The 16,609-nt window shown below is 39.5% G+C and overlaps 1 pseudogene; it reads left to right on the top strand.

The window, feature by feature from the left end:
* Nucleotides 1–13,291: 13,291 nt before the first annotated feature.
* Nucleotides 13,292–15,844, top strand: LOC104845829 (ciliogenesis and planar polarity effector 1-like; annotated as a pseudogene).
* The last annotated feature ends 765 nt before the right edge of the window (nt 15,845–16,609 follow it).

Genomic DNA, 16,609 nt, shown 5'->3' with positions numbered 1-16,609 from the left:
TCAGACAGCTTGTATTCTTTTGCAAGATGACATCTAGCTGGCATTCTCAATAAGGCAAGAACCACTGAATCCTTGTCAGAATATATACACACACATTTTCTGCCAAGAGTACTGTGGCAAACTGTCACAATCTATGTTCCAGGTAAAGAAAATACTCTTTCAAGCCTTTCCCAGGACAGTAGCTCTTTTATCACAGACGAATTTATTCCAAGTAATGATGTGAGCAGAGCTCAAGTCTTCATGGCACGGGAATAGTAGTTATCGTCTTGGGTTAATTTGTCTTATATTCACCCAGATGTGACTATACACTTTTTGTTGTTGTTGTTGTTGCTGTTGTTGTTAGGTGCTGTTGAGTAGGTTCTGACTCATAGCGACCCTATGTACAACAGAACAAAACATTGCTCAGTCCTGTGCCATCTTCACAATCATTATGCTTGAGCCCATTGTTGCAGCCCCTGTGTCAATCCATCTCGCTGGGGGTCTTCCTCTTTCTTGCTGACCCTCTACTTTACCAAGCATGATGTCCTTCTCCAGGGACTGATCCCTCCTGATAACACCTCCAAAGTATGTGAGACAAAGTCTCACCATCCTTGCTAAGGAGCATTCTGGCTGTACTTTTTCCAAGACAGATTTGTTCATTCTTTTGGCAGTCCATGGTATATTCAATATTCTTTGCCAACACTAATTCAAACGCATCAATTCTTCTTCGATCTTCCTTATTTATTGCCCAGCTTTCGCATGCATATGAGGTGATTGAAAAAACCAGGGCTTCGGTGAGGTGCACCTTAGTCTTCAAGGTGACATCTTTGCTTTTTAACACTTCAGAGAGGTGTTTTGTAGCATATTTGCCCAATGCAATGCATCGTCTGATTTCTTGACTGCTGCTTCCATGGCTATTGATTGTGGATCCAAGCAAAATGAAATCCTTGAAAATTTCAATCTTTTCACTGTCTTTCATGATGTTGCTTACTGGTCCAATTATGAGGATTTTTGTTTTCTTTATGTTGAGGCGTAATCCATATCGAAGGCTGTAGTCTTTGATCTTCATCAGTAAGTGCTTCAAGTCCTATTCACTTTCAGCAAGCAAGGTTGTGTCATCTGCATAACGCAGGTTGTTAATGATTCTTTCTCCAATCCTGATGCCCCGTTCTTCTTCATACACCTTTCCTGACTTTAAACCACACAGTATGCCCTTGTTCTGTTCGAATGACTGCCTCTTGATCTATATACAGATTCCTCAGGAGCACAAGTAAATGTTCTGGAATTCCCATTCTTCGCAATGTTATCCATAATTTGTTATGATTCACACAGTTGAATGCCTTTGCATAGTCAATGAAACACAGGTAAACAACCTTCTGGTATTCTCTGCTTTCAGCCAGGATCCATCTGACATCAGCAATGATATCCCTCGTTCCACCTCCTCTTCTGAATTGAACTTGACTTGCTGGCAGTTCTCTGCTGATGAACTGTTGTAGCCACTTTTGAATGATCTTCAGCAAAATTGTACTTGTGTGTGATATTAATATTGTTTCATAATTTTCACATTCTATTGGATCGGCTTTCTTTGGTATAGGCATAAATATGGATCCTCTTCTAGTCAGTTGGCCAGGTAGCTGTCTTCCAAATTTCTTGGCATAGACGAGTGAGTACTTCCAGCGCTGCATCTGTTTGTTGAAACATCTCAACTGGTATTCAATCAATTCCTGGAGACTTGTTTTTTGCCGGTGCCTTCACTGCAGTTTGGACCTCTTCCTTCTGTACCAGATCCTATTTATATAATTGTAAATAAATAATTTCTTTTATAAGGATCAGCACAAAGCTAGTTCTTATGAGGTAGAGGTTAAAGATGTCTCAAATGTCCAACTTTTCCGAACTGCGGTATCACTCCATCATCTCTAACATCAACTACCCCTCCTCTCCTTTTTGGGTTCAGTAATTCACTGCAACTTCTCACAGAACTCATGAACTGTACTTACAATTAAGTGGTTTATTAGGGAAGTAATGGGGGCACAACTGGCGATTAGAATCAACTTGGAAGTAACAGAACAACTCAGGATGCGGTTCCTGGATCAGGACAGCTTCTTCTCACCCTATGCCACTGGGCTCCACAAAGGTTTTGCTGACGCAGGGCCCTGCTGATACCTTGCTGTGCAGGCCTCTGCTACTGGCATTCTCAGACAAGCATTACAACTCTTAGCTCCATGGGTCAGCAAGCCGCACTGCAGCTGTCTCTCAAAGCTGTGGTTCTTGCCACCATCTCTTGCTTTCTTCTGTGTTATAGCTCCTCTCTCTTGGTGTCTCCGCTTCAGCCTAGCAGGACGGCAAAACTGACTAATACCCCTGTAAGGGTTCCATATACCTTATTTGCATGGGCCCACCCCCCAAAAGGTACCATGCACCTTATTTACGTTATTAGATAGCTATTCAATCCTCTTGGTGGGCCACAGGCACCTCATCTGCATAGTCCTACCCAGTCACTTGATGGGAGTTACAGAGACTATGGTTAGAAGGGCCATATTAGTTAATTCACTGCCCCCCAAATTGACTAGCATTAATCAAGACTCTTGAAATGTTTCTCCCCTCCTTCCCATGTTCTGTTGCTGCTCTCCAGAATCCCACTTGAGAAAATTATCTGGCTGGGAAACAAGTCAGCTACTTTACATTTCTCACCGGTCATGATCATAATTTATAGTCTTGTCATATTTCCATTGGTGTATTATAGCACATCAGAGGTGGATGGGAAATTAGAAATTGAGTTTAACACTTTCCTTTCATAAGTGAATAAAAGGGAAGCAAAAGAAAGGGAGGTGAATTGTACAAGGCTATACATGGTTCCAAAGAGTCCTGGCTGCACAATGGTTAAGTGCTCAGTTACTAACCTAAAGGTTGTCAGTTCAAACCTCCCACAGGAGAAAGATGTGGCAGTCTGCTCCAGTAAAAATTACAGCCTTGGAAATCCCATAGGGCAGTTCTACCCTGGGTCCCTATAATTTGGAACTGACTTGACAGCAATGGGTTTGGTTTGTTCTGGGTTTTATATATGGTGGGGGTAGGGAGGTGAGGGTGAATAGAATCCATATTTTCTTTTCCTTTTTAACTTCTGCTCCAGAGTCCTATATCACACAGCTTTATTCTATATCCTATCTGCAGATTATTTTTAAGGATTCTTGTTAACAGAAGACTCCATCTATGTAAAAGAGTGATTCTCAAAGAAGGGAGAATGCATTAGAATTGAAGGCAAGGAGGAATTGGAATCGACTCGACGGCATTGGGTTTAATGTTATTTAGGGCCCTGGTGGTGCAGTAGTTAAGAGCTGGGCTGCTAACCAGAAAGTCAGCAGTTCAAATCCATCAGTCGCTCCTTGGAAACCCCATGGGGCAGTTCTACTCTGTCCTATAGGGTTGCTGTGACTTGGGATTGATTCAGCAGTAACAGGTTCTTTTGGTAATGTTATTTAAAACGGGGGCATATGTTCCCAAAAGTTTGAAAAACATTATTCTGGTAAGACAGCCTTAATTAAGTAGCAAAAGGCTTCCTGGCAGGCATTCTGAAGACAAACTAACTCCCTCTGAATTGTGTGTAAACTGTGTTTATAGATTTTATGAATTTCATTGTGGAGTTTCCCGTTCAGCTATTTCTCAGTAAGACAGGATTGAGCAATAAGTGGGGTGACAGACATCAGCAATAATCTGGAAACATTTTCACTGTGAACAACTGATTATTCACTATTTTGTTGAAACAAGGATACCACAATTGCTCCATTCCAATGAGACCCGATGGAACTAATTTACACCTACAATGATACCACCATTGCTCAGAACATTCTGGAGGAGAGAAGAATCTCCGTTTCTAAACTCCCTTCAGAGGCTTTTGTCTGCTACATATTATTTCAACCATCCTCCAAGCTACTAAAATTTTTGACATTTGAACTGATGATTGCACCAACACCACTTAAGATGATGTTTCTTTGTTTAAAAATGACTTAATATTCTCAAGGCAAACCTGCCTTACCTGCCTATCGATGCTGCTTTGTGGGCTAACTGGATAAAAGAGCCCTTTGTAGACACTTATTGTACGCAAATGTAAGTTGTTATTACCATCCCACAGGTCACGTCTTTATAATCATAATATTTAGCAACAAGGACCATACTATCACCACAAAGGAATTTGGTTTCCCCACTCTGTCCTGCCGGTGGATTTGAACAGACTCTGCTCATAAGACGGTTTTCTCTGTAAGAATGTGATTTCTGTGGTTTTCACTGTGTTGTTTGTTCTATCATTCTTTCCACATTATTTTGACCACATTCCAACTATTCCCTGAAATTTTTTTCCAGGCTTTGAACAGAATGTGTCAAAAGAGTAAACCCAGGCTTCAGCTTTGGTAGGGGTCATTTTCCCAGGCCTCCCCCCTTGCAATCCCCATGTCAGAGTGTGAGCTGGAAAGTTGGCCAGGTGGAAGCTATCATTTTGGGACATCCTCGGAGGAACAGGGGACCTTCCAGGGCTGCTTTTGGGATTGGGGTGGGGATTCGTAGTTTGCCTAGAATTCACAAAATCCCTCTCTAAGCTTTCAGTGTAGTTGTCACTTCACAGAACAACTAGTCACCTTTCATCTCCTGCACCTTTCATGGAGAGCAGTCAGGTTTCTTAAATTGTAGTTCATGAACCATTCCTATGAGGACTCCTGGTCCCTACCCTAGACCTAGTGAACCAAAATCTCTAGATTAGACTACATCCCAGGAATGTACCTTTTCTTTTCTTCTTTTAACAATTTCCCCCTGGTGATTCTTACCCATTCTAAAATTTGAGAGCCATGGTTGTATATGGTCTTGAGGCCAGACTTCTACGGTGGACTATGAACTAGACCTGATAGTATATCAAGGTCAAACTTCATTTTGCTGGAAGATTCATTAATATTTACATATTTCTTTCCCTGAGAGGGCCAAAGAATGAGCGATTACTCTCTAGGCAGGCAATTATGAGGATGTGAAGTCAACATCAGATCCAGATTCATTGTCCTTAATATTTTTACTTTCCTTGGTTCTGGGTACTTTGAGTGACTCAAATACATACTTATAAAAAATGTACTCATATGTCAATATTAATGAGCACCCACAATGAGCCAGAAATGAGTAAGATAGACTCCTTCCTATCAAAAAATTCACAGTCTAATCTTTTCTTCCTAGCCTCCCTTAGCAGTTTCTGCCAGAACAACTACCTCATTCCATACAACAAAGTTTAGAAATTCCTTAGTCCAGTGGCTTTTCTCTGTGTTCCTTAGAGCTCTGAGACACCTCAGATGTTGCCCAGCAGATGAGTGGGCAACAAATCAATTAGGCTCTGTACAACTACCTCCCATCCAACTACAACAGTTCCAGTTTTATCTACTTACTTTTGTATTACGCGTCCATATGAGATTTCAGTAAAACATGGGGAAAAGTTTGTAAAACATCACCCTAGAATAGACACATTTTCAAGTATTTGCTCCATTAAAGAGTTCAACTCTCCCCTTCTTGACTTCTTTTGATGCTTCTGATTAATCAGAGAAAATGCTGAAAGAGGTGCTTACATGGCATAAACTCCATGTAACTTTCCCCACCAGTTCAGCTTTAACAAAGGTGTTTGCACTCAAGGGCTCTAGAAGCAGCGGAAACACTAACTTTCAGTGAAACTACCTCACCAGCATTTCACTTGGAGGAAGAAGGTTTTGGAAGCACATCAAGCACCACAAGGAAATCATGAACCTTTACTCTCCCATTTGCTAAATTCACTCTCTAGTTCCAGCCTGCTCCATTCTTGGTTCAGGATGATCTCTTTGCTAAACTCCTCACAGACCTGTGAATCAGTTCCAGCTGCTACTGTATTAAAAAAAAAAAAAAAAAAACTTTCCATTTTCTAAAACAATATTTGCCTCTTACACCAAGGGCCTAGCTTCAAGTTTGATCTATTGTTCACAAGAACACAGGTGTGAAAAAAAAAAAAAAGAACAGCCTCTTAATTTGTCATCAAGTAATCATGTGCATTAATGTACATGCTTTTATCAACATACACATTTAGATACAATTGACCTGTACTTTCCTGGAAGATACATTATAAGACAGATGTAATGGAGGGAACCACTGCAGGTGGGAAAGTGAGCTCAGATATCTTTGAGAGCACAGAGTCATTCCCCAAGTTCCTGAGGATTAAAAAAAAAAGCTACCGAATCAATTTCAACTCTTGGTGATTCCATATTGCAGAGTAGAGCTGTGCTCTATAGGGTTTTCATGCTTGTGGCCTTTCAGAAGTCAATTGCCAGGCCTTTCTTCTGAGCACCTCTGGGTGGGTTCAAACCACCAACCTTTTGGTTAGTAGTGGAAAGCTTAACTGATCATAATCTGGCTGAGTGACCATCATCAGGCTGGGATATTGGCACTCTGTTGTTGTTGTTGTGTACTGTCAAGTCGATTTCAACTCATAGTGACCCTATAGGACAGAATAGAACTGCCCCCATAGCATTTCCAAGGCTATAATCTTTATGGAAGCAGACTGCCACATCTTTCTCCCACAGAACAGCTGGTGGGTTTGAACCACCGACCTTTCAGTTAGCAGCCAAGCACTTAACCACTGCACCACCAGGGCTCCTTCCATTGGTACTCTAACTACCTATAACTTTGTAAGCCCACAGCGGCACATGTTTACTTTTGGATATGAATACCTGCTTATTCTTAGGTTAGTTCTTGGTGAAGCAGTTCTCAGTAGACAGCAAAGGAAATTCTGCCAAATTGCTGTTAATGCTGGCACCTAAGCCAAGACAAAAGGTTACAGAAAGGGCTATTTTTGTTATGAGGCTTCCTACCAAGACATGGGTTTATTCTAGTGGAATACTCACTAATATCCAATTAGTCTAAGATAACTATAATAATTTAGAGAGGTTTTAAATGTTGACACAAATCTTTGAGTTCTGGACTAGAGAAAAGCAAAGGATTTAAGATACTATGATCTCCAAATGGACTCAGTGTTTGGATCTGGGAGGAAAATTTCAAACAGCATTCAGACTCTTATTTGCTTTGTGTACTTGGACATCTTGTTTAACATCTATCTCTAGGCTCAGATTCCAGATTCCTCTTTTGCAAGAAATAAAATTATTTATCTGCCCAAATTCAGAAGGTTATAATATAGATCAAAGATTCTGGCTATGAAAAAAATTCTGTAAAACCCTACACAAATATAAGCAAACTATAATATTTTTTGTTGTTTTGTTTTATTATTAATCAGTGTGATTGTTAAGGTTGTGTATCAACTTGGTGAGAAATGATTCTCAATAGTTGGGCAGCTATGTAATGATGTAATCACCTCTATAATGAGATCTGATATAACGTGATCACCTCCATAATGGGATTTGCTGTGAGTAGACAATCATTTGAAGGGGAGTTTCCTGGGAGGTGTGGCCTGCATCCAATATAGATGGACTTTCTGGCAAGGCTCACAGGCTTTTGCTCACTCTGGATCCTATAGCTGGCTCCAGTTCATCTGACCTCCAGTTCGTGGGGATTGAGCTAGCAGCTTACCTGCTGATCTTGGGATTCATCAGCCTCCGCATTCTGTGAGCCAGTGGCCTGCCAGCTTACCTGCAAATCCTGGAATCTGTCGGCCTCCACAGGCTGTGAGCCACAGGCCTGTTGTCTGACCTGCCAATCTTGGGTTCACCAGCCGCTAAAGCTACTTAAGTCAGGGAAGCCTCCAGCCTGACCCACAGGTTTGGGACTTGCCAGCCTCTACAACTGCATGAGCCATTTCCTTGATATAAATCTCTCTCTCTCTCTTTCTATACACATATATATGTGTATATATTTGTGTGTGTGTGTGTGTATGTGTGTGTACATATAGAGAGAGAGAAAGAGAGGAACTTCACTGGTTTTGTTTCTCTAGAGGAAACGGGCTAAGACACTGAGGTAACTAAATGAAATCAGTAACTGGGCCCAACCCAGACCATAGATCCTTCTCAGCTTCTCTGGATCACAGCATTAGGAAGCTAGCCCAAATGAAGATAAAACATGCCCAACTGAAAACTATTCATGTCCTCTAACATACCCCTTGTTATAGATTGAATTGTGTCCCCCAAAAATGGCTAGACCATGATTCCTAGCATTGTGTGGTTGTCTGCCATTTTGTCATCTGATGTGATTAACCTATGTATTGTAAATCCCGTGCCATCGGACATGCAACCAAAGAATTGTGCCCACTCTGCCCACCCATGCACTGCCCTACACATCCTTGAAACCCCACCACCTACTGAGACATCAATTCATGCATGCACAGAGGGCCTAACTAGTCCATTTCGGTAGCACTCCCTCACAGCAGATATAGACATGTCCTGCCCTGACCTCCAGAGAAGGCACTAATTGCTAGCACCAAGCTAGAAGGATACAATGGTCCCACAGGGCTCTGGAGAGACCTTGATCACCTAACACTTCATACCCAATAATCAGGGAAAGAATATTCCCTCCCACCTCCACTCAATCAGGTAAGGGAAGACATGTAAGCCTTATCACGAAGGACTCACACCTGGGTGTGACCCATCATACCTTCTAGTGAGAGGAAATCAAGCCTAGCCAACAGACACCACCAAAGTCACATATAAACCAGAACCACAAAGCAACAATAATTAAAATAATGCAAAGTAAGAAAGACATTCTAAAGAGAAAGATAAGGAACAAAGCTCAGGATACATCAAAACAGAACAAAAAACAGCACAAAATGAACATAAATATAATATATAAATAAATAAATTAACACCTTAATGCCTCGGAGACAGCAGACAAAAAAAAAAAAATCACATGAAGAAACAGTATAAAAGATGGCTGAAATAAGCGAGCAAAATAAATAGGAAGAAAACCTTTCTGCAAAAGAAATAGTAATAGAAAAATCTGATAATTCAAAATACTTATGTGTAGGATCCTCAAAGAGATCAAGGAAAACACAGGCAAAACCCTAGAAGCATTCAGGAAAATAATACAAGAACAAAATGAAAAGCAGACCATCAGAAGCCATACTAAAAAAAAAAAAAAAAAACTAGAAATCCAGAAGATTAACAATAAAATATCAAAAATAGATAACACAATGTAAGGGCATACAAGTAGAATATAATAAACGGAAGAATCGAGAAATAGAGAACAAATCCCTCAGCACAAATTCTATTCAAGAAAATCAGAAAAAAGAATGAGGACAAATGAAGAAAGCCTAAGATTTAGGTGGGACACTATCAAGAATAATTTATATGTAACAGGAATTCCAGAAGAGGAGAAGAAAATAAAGTACAGAAAGAATTTTTGAAGACTTATTGGCAGAAGACTTCCCTTGTATCATGAAAGACAAGAAGGTTCCCATCCAAGAAATTCACGAACCCCATGCAGGATAGACCCCAAAAGAAAGTCATCAATATATATCATAATCAAACTTCCCAAAACCAAAGACAAAGAAAGAATTTTGAAAGCAGTTGGTGAAAAACAAAATATCACCTACAAAGGGGCAACAACAAGACTAAGTACTGACTTCTCAGCAGAAACCACACGGGCAAGAAGGCAATGGGATGACATATATAAAATCCTGAAGAAAAGAACTGCCAAGCAAGAATCACACATCCACCAAAATTTACTTTCAAATACGACAGCAAAACTAGAACATTCTTAGAAAAACAGAAATTAAGGAAATTTGTAAAGACCAGACCATCCTTACAAGAAATACTAAAGGGAGTCCTTCAAACAGAAAACCAATGGTATCAGACAACAACCTGAGATTAAGACACAGGGCAGGATACACAGACACCAACCTGGATAAAGACTTCTCAAAGGTCAAATAAAGCTACAAAACTGAAAACAGCGAACCAGATACGTCAATCTGTAAATGATGACAACTTCAAAACAAAAACAGGAAATAAATGATGTAGTTATAGAACTTCTGTATGGAGAGGAAGTCAAGACAGTATCAAGATATAACAGACTGTTTCAAACTTAGGAGAGAAAGGTAAATTTCAGAGTAACCACACACAAAAAAAATTACTAAATCTACTCACCAAAATAAGAAAACCAAAAAGACTCAGTAAACATGAAATCAACAACAAATGATGTGAAAAGAAAATCCATACACAAAAAGAATTCAGTACAGAAAATTAAGCAGAGCAAAAAACCATTAACATGACAACAACAAAAAGAGCATAAGACCACCAAAGAAGACATGCAGGCAGCTAAGAGACACATGAGGAAATGCTCACGATCAGTAGTCATTAGGGAAATGCAAATCAAAATTACAATGAGACACCATCTCACCCCGACATTAATTGCACTAATCAAAAAAAGAGAAAATAACAAATGTCAGAGAGGCTGCAGGGAGACTGGAACTCTTACGCACTTCTGGTGGGAATGTAAAATGGTACAATCATTATGGAAAATGACATGGCACCTCCTTAAAAAGCTAGAAAAAGAAGTACCGTATGACCCAGTCATCCCATTCCTAGGAATATACTCTACAGAAATAAGAATCATCACACAAACAGATGCTCATGTTCACTCCAACACTACTCATGATAGCAAAAGATGGAAACACTCTAAGTGCCCATCAACATATGAATGGATAAACAAATTACAGTACATACACACGATGGGATACTACCAACCAACCAACCCATTGCCGCCGAGTCGATTCTGACTCATAGTGACCCTACAGGACAGAGTAGAACTGCCCTGTAGAGTTTTCCAAGGACTGCCAGGTGGATTTGAACTGCTGACCTTTTGGTTAGCAGCCGTAGCACTTAATCACTATGTCACCAGGGTTTCCCAATAGAATACTACGCAATGATAAAGAACAATGATGAAGTTGTGAAGCATCTCATGGATGAAATGTGGAGGCCATTACGCTGAGTGAAATGAGGCAATCAAATAAGGGCAAATATTGTATGATACCACTATTACAAAAACTCAAGAAAAGGTTTACACATATAAAAAAAACAATCTTTGTTGGTTAAAAGGGAAGGGAAAGGTAGGGAAGGAAATCACTAACTAGACAGCAGACAAGTTAACTTTGGTGAGGGGAAGAACAACAGACTATACAGGGAAAGGCAGCACAACTTGACCAAGACAAAGTCATAGAACCTTCCTACATACACCCAAACAGCTTGAGGGACCAAGTTACTGAGGCTGAGGGCTGGAGATCATGGTCTTGGGGGATATCTAGGTCAGTTGGCATAACAGCTCATAAAGAAAGTGTTCTACAGCCTACATTGGTGAGTAACATCTGGGCTTTTAAAAGCTTGAGAGCAGCCCTCTAAGATACATCTATTGGTCCCATCATGTTTGGAGCAAAAGAGAATGAAGAAATCCGAAGACACAGAGAAAGCATTAGTCCAAAGGACTAATGGATCACATGAACCACAGCCTCCACCATCCTGAGGCCAAAAGAACTAGATGGTGCCTGGTTATCACCACTGCCCATTCTGACAGGGGTCACAATAGAAGGCTCCAGACAGAGCAGGAGAAAAATGTAAAACAAAATTTTTCAAATTCACACACACACACAAAATCTGACTTACTGGTCAGACCAAGATAGGAGGAACCCCCAAGACTATGGACCACGGACACATTGCTAAAACAGAGCTGAAACCACTCCTGAAGTCCACTTTTCGGCCAACGGTGAGACAGGCCTATAAAACAAACAATAACATTCAGCAAGCATGGCAATAATAATTTCTGATGAAATAGGCTTTAAGTCAAAATCCATTATAAGAGACAAAGAAGGCATTATATAATGATCAAAGGGTCAATCCACCAAGAGGACGTAACCATAATAAATATTTATGCACCCAGTAACAGAGCTTCAAAATACATAAAACAAACTCTAAGAGCACCGAAAAGAGAAATACACAGTTCCACAATAACAGTAGGAGATTTTAAAACACCACTTTCAATGAAGGACAGAACAACTAGAAAGAAACTCAACAAAGATACAAAAGATCTAAATAACACAACCAACCAACGTGACCTCATAGACATATACAAAACGCTAAACCCAAAAGCAGCACAATACACATTCTTTCCAATGCACATGGATCATTCTCCAGAATAGACCATATTTTAGGCCACAAAGCAAGCCTCAATAAATTCCAAAACATTAAAATAACACAAAGCATCTTCTCTGATCGCAATGCTATAAAACTAGAAATCAATAACAGGAAGAGCAAGAAAAATAAAATTCAATACATGGAAATTGAATAACATCCTACTTAAAAACCAATAAGTAATAGAAGAAATTAAAAAGGAAATTAAAAAATTCCTAGAATCAAATGAGAATGAAAACACAATATACCAAAACCTTTGGGATACGGCAAAAGCAGTGCTTAGAGGAGAATTCATAACAATGAACATGCACGTTAAAAAAAAATGAGAAAGGGCCAAAATCAATATCTTAGCCCTACAACTCAAACAAATAGAAAATGGGCAGCAAAAGAAGCTCACAGTCAACAGAAGAAAGGAAATAATAAAGATCAGAGCAGAAATATATGAAGTAGAAAACAGAAAAAACAATAGAAAGAATCGACAACACTAGAAGTTGGTTCTTTGAGAAGATCAATAACACTGACACATCACTGGCCAAACTGACAAATGAAAAACTTGAGAAAATGTAAATAGCCAAAATAAATGAGATGAGTGACATTAGACCAGAACCAACATAAAAAGGATCGTAACAGAATATTATGAAAAATTGTACTCCAACAAATTTGAAAACCTAGAAGAAATGGACAAATTTCTAGAAACACACTACCTACCTCAACTAACACAAATAGAGGTAAAAAATTTGAACAGACCCACAACAAATGAAGAAACTGAGTATGTCATTTAAAAAAAAAAAAAAAAAGAACTCCCAACCAAAAAAAAAAAAAAAGGCCCCAGCACAGCCTGTTTCACTGGAGACTTCTACCAAGCATTCAGAGAACAGTTGACACCAATTCTACTCAAACTATTCCAGAACATAGAAAGGAAGACATACTCCCTAATTCATTTGATAAAGCCAGCAAAACCCTCATACCAAACCCAGGCAAGGAAACCACTAAGTAACAAAATTACAGACCAATATTCCTCATGAATATAGACACAAAAAATTCTCAACAAAATTCTAGCCAACAGAAGTGAATAGCTTATCAAAAAAATAATATATCATGATCAAGTGGGATTCATACCAGGAATGTAAGGATGGTTCAACATCAGAACATAATCGACATAATTAACCACACAAACAAAACAAAGGAAAAGAATCATATGATCAACTCAATCCATGCAGAAAAGGCATTTGATAAAACCAACACCTTTTCCTGATAAAAAATCTCAGCAAAATAGGAATAGAAGGTAAATTTCTCAACATAATTAAAGGCATATATGCAAAACCAACAGCCAACATTATTCGCAATTCTCAGTTTAAGAACAGAGCATGCCCCTTGAGAACGGGAATGAGACAAGGATGCTTTTATCACCACTCTTATTCAATATGGTACTGGAAGTCCTAGCTAGAGTAATAAGACAAGAAAGGGAAATAAACAGCCCCCATATTGGTAAAAATAAATAAATAAATAAGAAATAAAACTATCCTTATTTGCAGATGACATGATCTTATACATAGAAAATCCCAGAGAATCCACAAAAAAATATTACTGGAACTAATAGGAGAATTCAGCAAAGTGGCAAGGTACAAGTTCAACACACAAATATCAGTTGAGTTCCTCTACACTAACAAGAAAGACTCTGAAAATGAAATAAAAAAAAAATACCATTTACAATAGCCTCCAAAAGGATAAAACACCTATGAATAAACCTAACAAGGGAAGTAAAAGACTTATACATTCAACTGAAGCAAATTTGGCTGGACACACTTACATAGATGGGATTGACATTGAAGCTGTGATCTACAGGAATTACCTGCCAGAGAAGAGCCTTTAGATGATAATGTTAGCAAACAGCAAAGTGATATTCTAGAAGTTCCATCCTCTGCAGAGTTACATCATATGGCAGCTTCAGTTACTAATGCTGTCCCCCGCATGGTATTAAGAGTCAAGAATCTGCCAATTCCACTATGGATTTATTTTTTAAACCTGCAAAAGTGTCTCCAACCTGTCTGGATGTAAAAAACTGGAGAGCAGGCATTACAGAAATGAAGACGCCTACTGTCATCTCACCTACACTATCAGGAGTACAGCAGAACAAAGATCTGCCGAGGCCTGAGTTCTGATTCAAAGATCAGAGCACAAAGTCAGAAGTTGCAGAAGATTGCCTGTTGTGGAAACTGCTGCAGGAGGTCTCTGATGCTTCTCCTGCACCAAGTCCTGCAGCGCTCAGACTAGAGCACCTCACGTCTAAGCTTCGGGAGACTGATGAATAGCTGTTGGCAGTACAGAACATTGCTGAAAACATACAGCAGGATTTCCCCAGCCACAAAGTGGTTAAGCCAGTGGATTACATTGAATCATCTTCTGGCCATGAATTTGATAAAACACTGGCTTCAAAAACCATAAGCATTTCTGAAGAAGTGCATTTCCTGATTCATATGGATAAAGAAGATCAAAGTGACAAAGAGGATACTTTAGAACCTGAATTTTCTATAACATAAAATTACTCAAGTCAGAAAGCCAGCGCGCTTCCTTCTGCCGACTCAGCTGTCAGCCTTTCCACTGACAATGGTTAACAGTGGTGAGTTATTTGAGAGTGTTTCAGTAGATCCACTCCAGATGACTGCATTGACTGATATTGTAGACATTATTGATGACCTTATAACAAAAGATGGAGTTTCCAGTGAAGAGCTTGGCTTAACAGAACAAGCTAAGACTATCTCCAGGATTCAGCATACTTCTGGCAGACATCCACAATGAAGTGAGAAGGAGAAATGAGAGATTTGCATCTGGATGAAAAAAAAAAAAGAAAGAATGGCAGAGTACTTACATCAGCTGGCAGAAAAGAGAGGGCAAGAGCAAGCTTCTTTCTGTCCCAGGAACAATCCATTTTACACGATTTCAAGGGAAATCGGGCCTAGACAGAAGGTGAAGTATGAAAAGGACAGGTTGCTACTCTCTGATCACTATAGTCGTCAAATCTCACAAGCATACAGTCTGATGAATTAACTGTTATCTGAATCAGTGCAGTTACCAACAACTGCACAGACACAAATGCAACAACTGCCTAACAAACGCAGAACAGCTCAGGTTTCCAAACAGCAACGCTTCCCTTGTCCAAACAGAGAGAATCAGCATGGTAACAATTTTCCAATAAATCGACGTGGAAAAGTCAGCTGTATACCCAAATCAAGTTACACCCAAAAGGGGAAACCTTTTGTTCAACCTCAAGATTCACCTTGGCCAGACGGAACTGCCACTTTTACCATCCAGGAAAAAGCTGGCAGAGCCCAAGCGGCAATACGGAAAACTATGCAGTCTCCAGGTATCTTCCAAAAGGGCTCTGATGCTCCATATTGTAGCCTGCAGCATACAAAAAACTATGGAACCAAGCGGTGTGTAGAATATGAAAGAGAGGAGACTGTGTTGAGTCCATGGACACTACCTTCAGAAATCCATAAGATTCTTCATGACAGTCATGATTCCCTTCTACAAAGCTTATCACCACCTGAAGAGGAAAAGCCTTCTGCTGGGGTGAGTGGCATGGACAGCAGGTCTGAGGGCATTGGCAGTATCCTGAGCAAGCTCGACTGGAATGCCATTGAGGACATGGTGGCCAGAGTGGACGACAAGCACCTGTCTGTCCACTGGGCCCTGGGCCCGTAAAACCTGAGTGTCATTCTTTTCCCAGGCATAGGCTAGCACCTCAGTAACATGACAAAACCTTTGGAACACAGCAGAGGCAGTCACAGAGGTCAATTTATAGCAATAGATGCACACATCAAAAAAGAAGAAAGGGACAAAATCAAAACATTAGCTACATAACTTAAACAGAACAGCAAAAAAAAAAAAAAAAAAAAAGCCCACAGCCACCAGAAGAAAAGAAATAATAAAGATCAGAGCAGAAATAAATGAAACAGAGAATAGAAAAACAATAGAATCAACAAAACCAAAAGTTGGTTCTTTGAAAGGATCAACAAAATTGACAAACCACTGGCCAAACTGGCAAAAGAAAAACAGGATAGGATCCAAATAACCCAAGTAAGAAATGAAATGGGGGATGTTAAGACACCTAACTGAAATAAAAAGGATCATAACAGAGTATTATGAAAAACTATACTCCAACAAATTTGAAAACCTAGAGGAAATAGACAAATTTCTAGAAAGACACTATCTACCCAAACTATCACAAAATGATGTTGAAAATCTGAACAAACCCATAACAAGAGAAGAGATTGAAAAGTTAGTAATTTAAAAAAAAAAAAAACTTCCAACAGAAAAAAGCCCTGGTGCAGATGGCTTCACTGGAGAATTCTATCAAACATCCAGAGAAAAACTACACCAGTACCACTCAAACTATTTCAGAACATAGAAAAGAAAGCGATACTTCCAATTCACTCTATGAAGCCAGCATAACCCTGATACCAAAACCAGGCAAAGATACCACAAAAAGAGAAAATTACAGACCAATATCTCTC

Source organism: Loxodonta africana, chromosome 16, assembly GCF_030014295.1.
Source record: "Loxodonta africana isolate mLoxAfr1 chromosome 16, mLoxAfr1.hap2, whole genome shotgun sequence".
Taxonomy (NCBI): Eukaryota; Metazoa; Chordata; class Mammalia; order Proboscidea; family Elephantidae; genus Loxodonta; species Loxodonta africana.
This window is presented reverse-complemented; position numbering and strand designations above follow the sequence as displayed.